General features: G+C 38.6%; 1 protein-coding gene across 7 annotated transcripts in view; it reads left to right on the forward strand.

The window, feature by feature from the left end:
• The window catches only part of Dora (zinc finger SWIM domain-containing dorado), a 130,942-nt gene that overhangs the window by 5,887 nt on the left and 112,236 nt on the right, over positions 1–12,819 (forward strand). The window lies entirely within an intron of this gene.

Here is a 12,819-nt window from a genome sequence, read left to right on the forward strand (position 1 = left end):
CCTTTCTGAATGGGTTATTCCAGTCCTGACGTGTACAATAGCAATCTGATCGTTTGATTCGACGAAAAATCTAAATGAAATCGTAGGACAGGAGAGGGCAAGGGGTTCATTGATTTCCGCGCAGCCGATTCTTTCTACTAGCTCACCAGCTGATAAGAGCAAGTAGAGTGAGCCTAATTTGGCGCGTACAACTTGCTACTTTGAGTTGCGAACGGGTCTGTCCTCGGGGACAATGATCTTTTTGAGAAAGACTCGCTGCAAAATACATGATCTTGGATCGTCAACCTTTCTGATTGGGTTATTCGACTTCTGACGTGTACAATAGCATTCAATTTTGGCGATCCTCCCCGGGGGAGGAATGGTGCACCTCGGGCTAAGGAACCATGTCAGCAACGCCAGCCTGGTTGTTCTGGCCAGTTCCTCATTTCTATTAGACCTACAGTTTATTAAGGTGGGTTCCAGTACGTGTACAATAGCAATCTGATCGTTTGATTCGACGAAAAATCTAAATGAAACCGTAGGACAGGAGAGGGCAAGGAGTTCATTGATTTCCGTGCAGCCGATTCTTTCTAGTAGCTTACCAGCTGATAAGAGCAAGTACAGTGTCCTCGGGGCAATGATCTTTTGGGGAAAAGACTCGATGCAGACTACACGATCTTGGATCGTCAACCTTTCTGATTGGGTTATTCGACTTCTGACGTGTACAATAGCATTCAATTTTTGCGATCCTCCCCGGGGGAGGAATGCTGCACCTCGGGCTAAGGAACCGTGTCAGCAACGCCAGCCTGGTTGTTCTGGCCAGTTCCTCATTTCTATTAGGCCTACAGTTTATTAAGGTGGGTTCCAGTACGTGTACAATAGCAATCTGATCGTTTGATTCGACGAAAAATCTAAATGAAATCGTAGGACAGGAGGGGGCAAGGGGTTCATTGATTTCCGCGCAGCCGATTCTTTCTAGTAGCTTACCAGCTGATTAGAGCAAGTACAGTGTCCTCGGGGCAATGATCTTTTGGGGAAAAGACTCGATGCAGACTACACGATCTTGGATCGTCAACCTTTCTGATTGGGTTATTCGACTTCTGACGTGTACAATAGCATTCAATTTTTGCGATCCTCCCCGGGGGAGGGATGCTGCACCTCGGGCTAAGGAACCGTGTCAGCAACGCCAGCCTGGTTGTTCTGGCCAGTTCCTCATTTCTATTAGACCTACAGTTTATTAAGGTGGGTTCCAGTACGTGTACAATAGCAATCTGATCGTTTGATTCGACGAAAAATCTAAATGAAATCGTAGGACAGGAGGGGGCAAGGGGTTCATTGATTTCCGCGCAGCCGATTCCTTTCTAGTAGCTTATCAGCTGATTAGAGCAAGTAGAGGATAACGGCAAAAGGTAGAAGCGAGGCTAACGTTGCTAGAATTGCGTGTTAAACCACTGTGCGGCGTCGAGCCGGCCGATCCGCCACAGAGGAGGTCCATTATCTTCGGCAGCTAAGAGGTATGCATCGTTGATTGTCGTTGGGAACGCGCACTGTACCGATGCATTGTAATTCTCGCGTCTCCGTTTAAGCGTTGCCCGAGACACCCGCGGCAATATGTGACGCATACAAATTCCATGCCCCGTTGCCTCGAACCGGCAAGGTTAATGATTTCCACATCTTCCTGATGCAGCGTCACGTCCCCCCCTCCCCCTGCCGTTCCACTCGTTCGTTCTTACGACTTCTACCCAACGTGCCGCGTTATCTGCTGCTCAGAATTTCCGTGTACATATTACCGTTCTTCATGATCTTCTTCCTCTTTTCTCGCTACCATCCGCGTCATACCTTCGTGACACATAGCGAGCGCACATTCCCAGAAACGTTTCAGATACGTCGAACTCGTCGGAACGATTCCGATCTTCCGTTTCGCTGCTGGGTGATTCACTCTTTTCTAAAGCGTTCATCTTCTCGGCTGTTCACCCCTGGCAGTCGACAACAAGTGTTCGACTTCGATTTTGATAATTTTTTGTGAGATGATGGTATATGGATCCCTGATTATGTATGCAAAATATTAAGTGTAGTTACTCCAGTGGCGGCTCAATTAAGTGGAGGCCCTAAGTGGTAAACATTTTGGGGCCCTCAAACTCAAGTTAGAAATGGAAGTGTTGCAAGAAAACTCTCATAAACTTATTAACAAAAAAGAAAAGCAATGAAAAATTCCATACCGTTACACACATTAAATTTTATTTACAAATTCATAGTTTAAAATTCGGGGCCCCACGCGGCCGCTTAGTCCGCTTACCGTTAGATCCGTCACTGAGTTACTGAATAGTTTTGAAGATATAAACAATTAAAGTTTAATAAAGATTAATGGTACTTCGAAAACTACAGCTCAACAGGCTTTAACTTTAATTGTTTATATCTTTGAAACTATTGAGTAACTTATACCTAATATTTTGCAGACATCATTAGGGATATATATAGCACTGTCTCACAAAGAATTATCAAAATCGAAGTCGGACACTTGGGGTTCTTCCCTTGTCAAAGTTAACACTGAAAATTGCTGTTCTATTATGTATTCACAATATTGTTTACATTATTAAATATGTTGGTGTCTAACCAATTACTATACATTCAAGTATTGTATCAGATGATTGCATAAGTTTATGCCCGATTTGAAAATAAAATTGAATGATTAAATTTTAAAGAATTATATATATATAGTCACCATTCTTCTCTAATTCAATAAAAATTCAATGAAATTTAAAGAAATGAATGGTGACTATATACTTGATTAATAAAGCTGTATTCTTTAAAATCTAATCATTGAATTTTATTTTCAAATCGGGCACGAACTTATGCAATCATCTAATATGAGGTATTATCTGAATAGACAGCGGATCTTCATGCGAAATGAAAATTTTATACCTGAATTGCAGCAAATTGAAGTGAGGTGGAAATTGCTTTGGAACTGCCTGAAAAATCATGTTCAGTTTTCAAATAAACCATAATGGAGAAGATATGCATTTTCAAGGTAGAAGAATGCTCTTCATTTAAAAAGAAAATCGTTTAGAAATATTAAATTGGTTAGGCAGGGTTCACAAAAGAAAACTAGTATGTAATTCCTTCAATCGAAAATTATGTTCACAAAATGTTCATTTTTAAATGCTTGTTCTAATTATAATTTTTCTTAAAATCTATTAGTATCGATATTTTCGGCATTGCTCAAAATTTAGACAGTAATGTAGATGCATTTAATACTTAATACCGATACGAGACAAGTCTGAATGATTTTCCAAGCGGTTACCGGAAGAACGCAAACCGTTGTCGAAAGTCGAGGTTATTTTAGCCGGACAGATTGGTACAAGGATATATGGGTCACCCTGTATATGTGTACTGCATGTCCCGCAGGATCAGGCCGGGGAACAGACTTTCCAATCGGGACGCACGATTCGTAGCGATACGAGAGTGCAGCCGGCTCGAAGTCGTTCCCTACTTCCATATACAGGCGTAGAGAGACAAACCATGCACCCACACCGATGCAACGGGACACATAACGTGTGCGACCGTGTGCAGTGTGCACCGGTTGACGTTCGCGTGTAGTGTACGCCACGAACGGGGGCAAGTACATATATCTAACAAGAACCCTAATTGTCCCACTTCGATTTTAACGAACTTTTCTGCGATGAGAGCTCAAGGTCCATAAGGTAAAAGGCCATAAGGTAAAAGGCCATATTATGAGACAGATGCTAGAGAAGAACATGATATTTTCAATGATTTTAAATAGTTAAAAACATAAAATGCTGCGAATTTGTGCATTATTCCATTCTTTCGTGTTTTCTGAAGTACAAATAATTTTTATAATGTAATTATAACGTTAAAAAATAATTATATGATTGAAAAATAGAGGAGTAATGTCCATGTACGTATTATGAGACAGCTTGGATACACCATGTCCCTGGTGTCTCATACTGTATGTCCCTATTTATGGAACAGATAAAGAAATCTAAAAATCACTCTTTTTTCATATTTTAGTTTTTTATTCCTTTTTAAATATGTAATATAACAATGTATCTGAAATATTAAATAAACTGTTTCTTGCTCGTTAAACCACTCTTTTCGATCTTGCCTTGTTACAGCAGCTCTACTCAAACTTAAGTGCTGTGCAGTTCTAATTGATATATTTTTATGGCGGTTTCTAAACCCTTCGTACCAGTGACGACCTGGACGGTTTTCAATAAACGGAGTTTCTCTCTTCATTGATTATATTATATTTTTGAGTACAATCTAATAGATCTGTTTTGTTAACCGGGTAGCCTCTTTCTGCTCGATACAGTATCCAGTTAACAATTTCACGTTCTTCAGCCTCTGTTAGAACAGTTCCTGGTCCAGTTTTCATTTTTTTAACATCTGGATTGTTTTTCCTTCTGGCTAAAGTGGCTACGGGAACTCGATAAAAATCGATTTATTTTATGAAAATAATCGATTAATAATCGGCATCCCTACCCTGTATACAGTAAATCCTCTATAGTCGCAAAAAGGTCGTACACGATGAATGCAAAAAAATATCCCGTCCACTGTAGTAATCAGATCTCGGCTCGGTCTTTGAAGGTGAAAGAAAAATAGTGTCCGTCAACGAACTTTGCAAAGGAACCTCGCCGAGGCATTTGCGACTATACAGGATTTACTGTAACGCGGTTAGGCAGGTGCGCGCGGGCGATGATCGGTACAAAAGCTCGTTAAAACACTTGAAATCGAAGTCGTACAGTCGCGGTCCTTCCGTTGCTCGAGAGATTTCACTGGCTTCTTCTACTCGGCCGTGCTCCTTTCCTTTTTCTCCTCGGTCCTTGCTCCATGCCGGAGCGATCAAGGCCGAGAAAAAGAGCAAACCAAAGGAGAGGAGAGGGGAAGAGCCTCCACGAGGACCGAAGGGAGGAAACGTATCGTACTCGCTCTCGTTTGCGCCCGCGCGTGCGATCACGTAAACACCCACTCTCTCTCTCTCACTCTTCCTTCTCTTGTTCCGAGGCTCTCCGAGATTTCGAGCGCTGCGCAGCCGGGACCGTCGGATTTTATCGTCGCGAATAATTTATCGGGAAGCCGCTGTTAATTTACGCGAATTAAACGGATTTACGATCGTCTCGACGGTTTTTACGATACCCCGTTGACTGGGAATCTCGACGAGATCTTCGGAGACCAGGCTACACAGCTTTCCTCTTTCGTGCTCGGCGAAGCTCTTTTGCAACTTTGAGTCTCGAAAATTACAGTGTTATACGAAATTCAAGTAGCTGCACACAGTCTGTAGTAGATGTACTGCTAGAATGATTTTTACGATGAATTTTACTAAAATGATTTTCATATTTCTATCCCTTCCTTGATGGCGGTGATTCCTGAAGTCACTCGAAGAAACTTTCCCCTTTGCGAAAATGTTCTCCGCGGCTTTTGGGACACCCTGTAGTTCTATAAATTTGCTGTCGAAAATCATTGTAGATTTTTTTCTCTACCATGGCGATTTTTAAAAGTTTCCTAGAGCTACAGCGCTCTCTACACTTTTAAGCTTGAGTGTTGCCATTTCTATCATGAGAATGGAGTTTAGTCAGAACACCCTTAAGAAATTTTTTCACAAGAAAATTTTCAAACAACTTGTTAAGGCTATTTGAGCTATAATAATAGCTACATCATCAACGTGAATTTCTGTGGAAAATCATTGTAGTTTCTTCATTCCGCCAAGCACTTTATATTATCAAGATTGTGAAACATTTTAATTAAACTTTTTGCTGGCGAATCTAGAGCAAAAATAAGCTGAGCCATGTCCAAGAGTTTTTGACAACTCTCATTATTAGACTGCGGATCTTTACGCATTTATAGCAAAATTGAGTGAATGAAATAGAAAATTGTTGAATTTTAGAAATTGTTGATATGATTTTTCCTGTATTAAAATCATTAAGAAAAGAAATAACATTCAATTTGGTTTCTATACTTTGCAATCGATGCAGACAATTTTTATTTTGCATAAAGATTTGTAGTCTACTCATTATTTATCAAGATATTAACGTTTAACTTTATGATATCGAGCAAATATTTTGATATACTTCATTTCGTAATCATATCTTGATTTTTCCGAGCTTTATCTGATTCCAGTATTCTCGGTACGCAATAATATTGATATCTGACAGATCTATTTTTTCCAATGTGAATCTTGTTTGCTTTCCGAATGATAACTGAACAGCGAAGTGCCTACATATGTAATACCACTCTACGGAATGTCGTTGCTCTATTGACAACCGCACCAATAAATAAATATGTAGCAAGATTAATTAAATTAAATAATTAAAAAGAAAGAGAAAAGAAATTCTAAATTCATTTCTAAAGAAAAGAGAAACAAAGAGAAAAGGAGACTCAAAACTTAAAATTGTGAGTAAAAAGAACACAAATAAAAGAAAGTTATTATTAATCGTAAGAGGGATTTAAACACGTAACCTTTACTTAAGAGATTAAGAAATGAATTATCTGGATATCATAAAATGAAATGTTAATGATCTTGATATACATATAATGAATATTGCCAACAACGTTCACACACGGGGTCTGCTTATTTTTGCTGTAGATTAAACAAAAAAAAATTTAATTAAAATCGACGACCCCACACTATAGTCCCTCCTTGTAAGTAAATCGAATTTTTTGATTTTTATAAGGAGACAGTCGCGACTCTCGACCTATTATTAATTGTTAAAACGCTCGGACATGGGTCTGTTTATTTTTGCTCTAGATTAACCAAAAAAAAGTTTAATTAAAATCGACGACCCCACCGCTATAGTCCCTCCTTGTAAGTAAATCGAATTTTTTTATTTTCATAAGGAGACAGTCAAGATCCTCGACTTATCATTAATTGTTAAAACGCTTAAACACGGGTCTGCTTATTTTTGCTCTAGATAAACCAAAAAAAAGTTAATTTAAAATCGACGACCCCGCCACTATAGTCCCTCCTTGTAAGTAAATTGAATTTTTTTATTTTCATAAGGAGACAGTCAAGATTCTCAACTTATAATTAATTGTTAAAACGCTTAAACACGGGTCTGCTTATTTTTGCTCTAGATTCACCAAAAAAAGTTAATTTAAAATCGACGACCCCACCACTATAGTCCCTCCTTATAAGTAAATTGAATTTTTTGATTTTCATAAGGGGACAGTCGAGATTCTCCGAAATGAATCGAGAAGCGATATCATTTTCCACGTAATTCTGCGAGGTTTGCCGAGATTCGTACAACAAAATTCGCATAAGCCAGTCGCGGAGGACCGCGGAACAATAACAACGGGAAAAGTGGATCGGCACACCTCGGCTGTTAAATAATGTTGGAAAGGTTAATACACTCGGGTATTTCGGGACGATGGCGGTCGTAACGGACGTGGCATAAAACCGCTTGGTTATTTTCAGCCGCGGGGCCATTTATGACGGCGAAGGAGCCGTGTATCGTCCGCGGTTGCGCTTTAATTTCCCATATATGCGACTACGCGAGCGGCGTGTGCCGTTTTTTTTTTCGCGGACGGTTTCCGTCGCTGCGGGAGAAAGTCCCCGGATTTACTTTCGCCGCGCACGCGTCCTCGCGCGTCTCTATCTGTGTGTGTGTGTGCGTGCAACACGGCGCGAGAGACGACCGAGATCTATCGCGAGGAGGATACGAGGGTTGATGTTCGCGAATGTTTTGCCCGGGGATTTCGCGCGCGCCTGCACGCTCGTTTCGCGAGGACGTCGATGCATTAGTCTAATTGAAACCGCGCGTGACCGTGCACTATCCCGCGCTGTCACGATTCAAATAGCAAATACCTACAGCCTGTAGGCGTGTCTGGGATCTGTCGGCTCTTAAACGCCGGCGTTCCATTGATTGAGCTTCCGAAACTCGAAAATCGGCTTCGCGTAGAAAGGAATTCTCGATACCTAAATTAGGGCCTTAATTAAACCTACCACGGTCAGAGATGACCAGTTTTATATATTTTTCAATTATCGAAATTATGAAAATCCATTTATGGAAAATAATGGAATAAATTTCCTTGGCCAAGCATCTATTACATCGCAAAATTAGTATTTTTATAAGGCAATATTTAGCAGATACTTTTGAATGCTTAGTAAGTTTAGTGTTAAAATTAAAATGTTTCAATAAATTTCATTTTTCCAGCACATACCCTAATAAAAATCGTATTCAATTCAGGAAGAGAGGAAACCTACCACCGTCGGTCGAATGACTGGTTTCATATTTTTCATTTTATACAGTAAGGAGCATAACTGATTCAACACACTTTAAGTCAGAATTACTTTTTTATGAATGGACCAAACGACGTCAATTTCTTTGTGAGGCTAGAAGAATTAGTTTAGTAAATGACGTCTAACAAATTTTTTGAAAAGAAATAGTAAAAATTGATTTTTACTACTTTTTTAGCAGGGCCAATAACGAACATTTAAAAGATGTGTTTGGTCAACTGGTATAAATTATATACGCTCTGAAAATTTTATTGAAATTGGTTAATCGGTTCACGAGTTATAAATGATCGAAAGTGGTAAACCTTGAAAATCTGGCAAAATTGCAATTTTTACCACTTTCGATCGTTTATAACTCGTGAACCAATTAATATAAATTTTCAGGGCGTATATAATTTATACGAGTTGACGAGTTGACATCTTTTAAATTTTCGTTATTGGCCCAGCTAAAAAAGTAGTAAAAATCAATTGTTACTATTTCTTTTCGCAATTCCGACCAAATGCATTCTTTCAAAATATTTTTTATACGTCATTTACTAAACTAATTCTTCTAGTCTTAACAGAGAAATTGAAGTCGTTTGGTCCATTCATAAAAAAGTTATTCTGATTTAAAGTGTGTTGAACCAGTTATGCTCGTTAGTGTATAAAGGTCATTCACTTTTTAAAAATGAAAGCGTATATTTTTCATTGCGAAAGCATCCCGATAATCTTCACAAGATCTTCTTTAGCAGAGTCTCAGTCGGCAGACATTTTCCGGCGCATTTTTGGACCGAAACGTACTCTGTGTCACACGCCGGGTGTCGTCGCGTTCGACTCGTGTACTCGTATACGCGTTAATGAAACCGGAACGACGCGTCGCCATGACGAATCGCTCGGTGGAACTCGACCCGGGAACCATGAGCGTCCTCTTTTCGCGAGAAACGCGACAGCTAGTCCCTATTACGAGAACGCGGTAATTGGAAACGGCCCGCGGTCGTTTGCACAACCAGAGATGATCCTCGCCGACCAATTCCGCGAGGAATAAATCGATTACAAAATTCGCTCGAGGCGTTCACAAATAAACTACATTTTGTCCATTTTTTATCTCCGAATTGTTTAATTGATTCGACAAATTGTTCGGATGCATTCAATTGTTGAACAAATCTCACAGGGTGCAAATATTCAGCCAGGTTCTACAACATCCAGCAACATCGACCGGCGAAATCCGGCCTCCCCTTCGAACTTGCTTCACTCTCTCTCTTCCTCTTTGTTTCTATCGGGCTCTCCTCTCGTGACCACCCTTTGTCACCCTCGAGCAACGGCCCTGTTCACCCTCCCCGCGACATTTCGCCCGACTTCTATCCCTTTCCGTTTCGGCAATACGTTCTGCAACGCTCGCCATTGTTTCCTTTGCACGGCGTTGCCTAAACGCGGAAAAAAGGCCTCTCCTCCGGATATAAAAAGGAAATTTCATATAAACGTTAAGTTCAATGTCTCAAGTATTTTATAAATTATTTGTATTGGGTTGGAAAGAAAGTTCGTAGCGTTTTCGAATTAAGAATCGAAGATAAAAAATTAAGGTATTTATTCAATAATACGAGAAGTTACCTGGAAAATAGCAACAAGTAATAGAACAGAATGGAAAATATGCTATTGAATAAATCTATGAATAAATATCTGAATTTTAATTTACAGACGCTATGAACTTTCATTCCAACAAAATATAAATACATATATATAATAAACGTGCTAAATAATTATTGGTAGCCTAGGTTTATGCAATTTTCAATTTTTCTAGACAGATTTTGAAACAGTGGTGCGAAATAAAAATCTATTTTTATTGGTGACAGAATTTGTAGATCGAAAATAAACAAAAATACTCCAGTATTTTTTGAAAATTTTTAAGGGTCATAAATGCACAACGATCCGCAGTCTACTTAAGTTACTTGCAATATTTATACATTTCTCAGAAATTTGCGGATGTTTATGCAATGTTCAATTTTTCTAGGCAAATTTGAAAAAAGTGGTACCAAATAAAATTCTATTTTTGTTGGTGACAGAATTTGTAGATCGAAAATAAATAAATATCGTACTAAATTCTGTTGAATTTAATACTCCAGCATTTTCTGAAAATGTTCAAAAGCCATAATTGCATAAAGATCCGCTGTATACTTATTTGCAGTAGAGTTGTAGTCGAGGCGACTGCAGATCCAAGTTTCGATCCTGTAGGATCAATGGTTCAAGAGTTATGCTTACTTAAAGTTGAATATTTTTCAGTGTTTTTGACAGGTAAGAGCAGAGTCGCTACGTGGCGGCGCCCTTACCTGTCAAAAACACTGTAGATTGCTCTACTTTAAGCAAGCATAACTCTTGAACCATTGATCCTACAGGATCGAAACCTCGACCTGCATCCGTCCCGGGTACAAATCTACTGGATTACATAACAAATATGTATATCATAATTTATAGGAGAAAAGCACGAAAATTTTGAGTCCGGTAAAGTAAAGTTCACCCCAATTTACTATTAATTATACATATATACATATAAATATTAATTGTACAATTTACTATTTTTGTTGTTCTAATTCATTGATTCCCAACGCTGCTACGCAAGTTTGACGTTCCGTCAACGTTGTCTTCTATTTCTAAAGAAATGTAAATACTACAAATACCATAAGGCCAGGCTGCCAATAATTATTGAGCACGGACAGTTAGAACGATCCTCGAAAACGGCCGATGCGCTACGAAATTACAATTGCTCCGAGTACCTGGGGTGAAAAGCCGTGCCATCTGTCCGAGGAAAATCGGTTTTCCTTCCCTTTTTCGGAGTTCGTGCCGGTTTACCGTGCACCCGTGCATATAAATCACGCGCGGCCCTGGAACGTTTCAAGTTCCTCGACTCGACAGTGATTGATGCCGATTGCTGGGAACGTGCGCACCGAACGCACCAACGCGAACACGAGCATTAACGTGTCTCGAGTCATCGAACAACCCGGTTAATGAGATTCCACACGGGGAAACAAGTTCACCGGTTCTGTGTATCACCGACTAACGTTCGACGCAATTAACGACTCGTTCTTTCCCTCGAACCCTTATCCCTCAAACACCCTCCACGTTTCTTGCCTGCGAGAAAAATTCTTCAAAGATCGATCCTGGAGATCTGCTAAACCCTTGCACTCAGAGCTTTACACACAAACCTGAATAAAAAAAATACCAATTTTAGGAAGGGAAAATAAAATATACACAGTGATTGGATTGTACAAAACAAAATTGTGAGTATTGACACAAACCTGAATAAAAAAAATACCAATTTTAGGAAGGGAAAATAAAATATATACAGTGATTGGATTGTACAAAACAAAATTGTGAGTATTGACACAAACCTGAATAAAAAAATTCCAATTTTAGGAAGGGAAAATCAAATATACACAGTGATTGGATTGTACAAAACAAAATTGTGAGTATTGACACAAACCTGAATAAAAAATTCCAATTTTAGGAAAGGAAAATAAAATATATACAATGATTGAATTGTACAAAATAAAATTGTGAGTATTGACACAAACCTGAATAAAAAAATACCAATTTTAGGAAGGGAAAATAAAATATACACAGTGATTGGATTGTACAAAACAAAATTGTGAGTATTGACACAAACCTGAATAAAAAATTCCAATTTTAGGAAAGGAAAATAAAATATATACAATGATTGAATTGTACAAAATAAAATTGTGAGTATTGACACAAACCTGAATAAAAAAATACCAATTTTAGGAAGGGAAAATAAAATATACACAGTGATTGGATTGTACAAAACAAAATTGTGAGTATTGACACAAACCTGAATAAAAAAATACCAATTTTAGGAAGGGAAAATAAAATATACACAGTGATTGGATTGTACAAAACAAAATTGTGAGTATTGACACAAACCTGAATAAAAAAATTCCAATTTTAGGAAGGGAAAATAAAATATACACAGTGATTGGATTGTACAAAACAAAATTGTGAGTATTGACACAAACCTGAATAAAAAAATACCAATTTTAGGAAGGGAAAATAAAATATATACAGTGATTGGATTGTACAAAACAAAATTGTGAGTATTGACACAAACCTAAATAAACGTTTTCTGAAAATTTTTATGTGAAACTACTCGAGAAAATATTCGACACAAGCCAAGCGGGGCATCTCACACGAAAAATATTATTTTACTGGCTTATGCACCGTCACATTAACCTACATACAAATTTTCAAATTTTTAGCTGGACCAAAAACATTTTTGATCCCGAGAGGGTTAAGGCAAGAAAAATCCGAGGTGTACAATAGTAAATCTACCATCACCGGTTACAATGACCTGTCCCAGATTTTCTTATTTTACAGTTATTGAGATTATGAAGATTCTTCGATAAGAAACTATTGAATATCTTCAGCAGGGCTCATATTGCCATCAGAATCGTCTTTATAGTCGAAATAAATTTTATCACTTTTCTAAGGCGACATGTATCAGCCAGAGTGGTTAGATTAATACTTGTCTCCCCACTCTATCGTCCCCTTCCACGACGCCTCTCTTCGTGCATGCGTCATAATGTCACGTGACTAATTCGGCCCTG

This window comes from Lasioglossum baleicum, chromosome 16 (assembly GCF_051020765.1).
Source record: "Lasioglossum baleicum chromosome 16, iyLasBale1, whole genome shotgun sequence".
NCBI lineage: Eukaryota > Metazoa > Arthropoda > Insecta > Hymenoptera > Halictidae > Lasioglossum > Lasioglossum baleicum.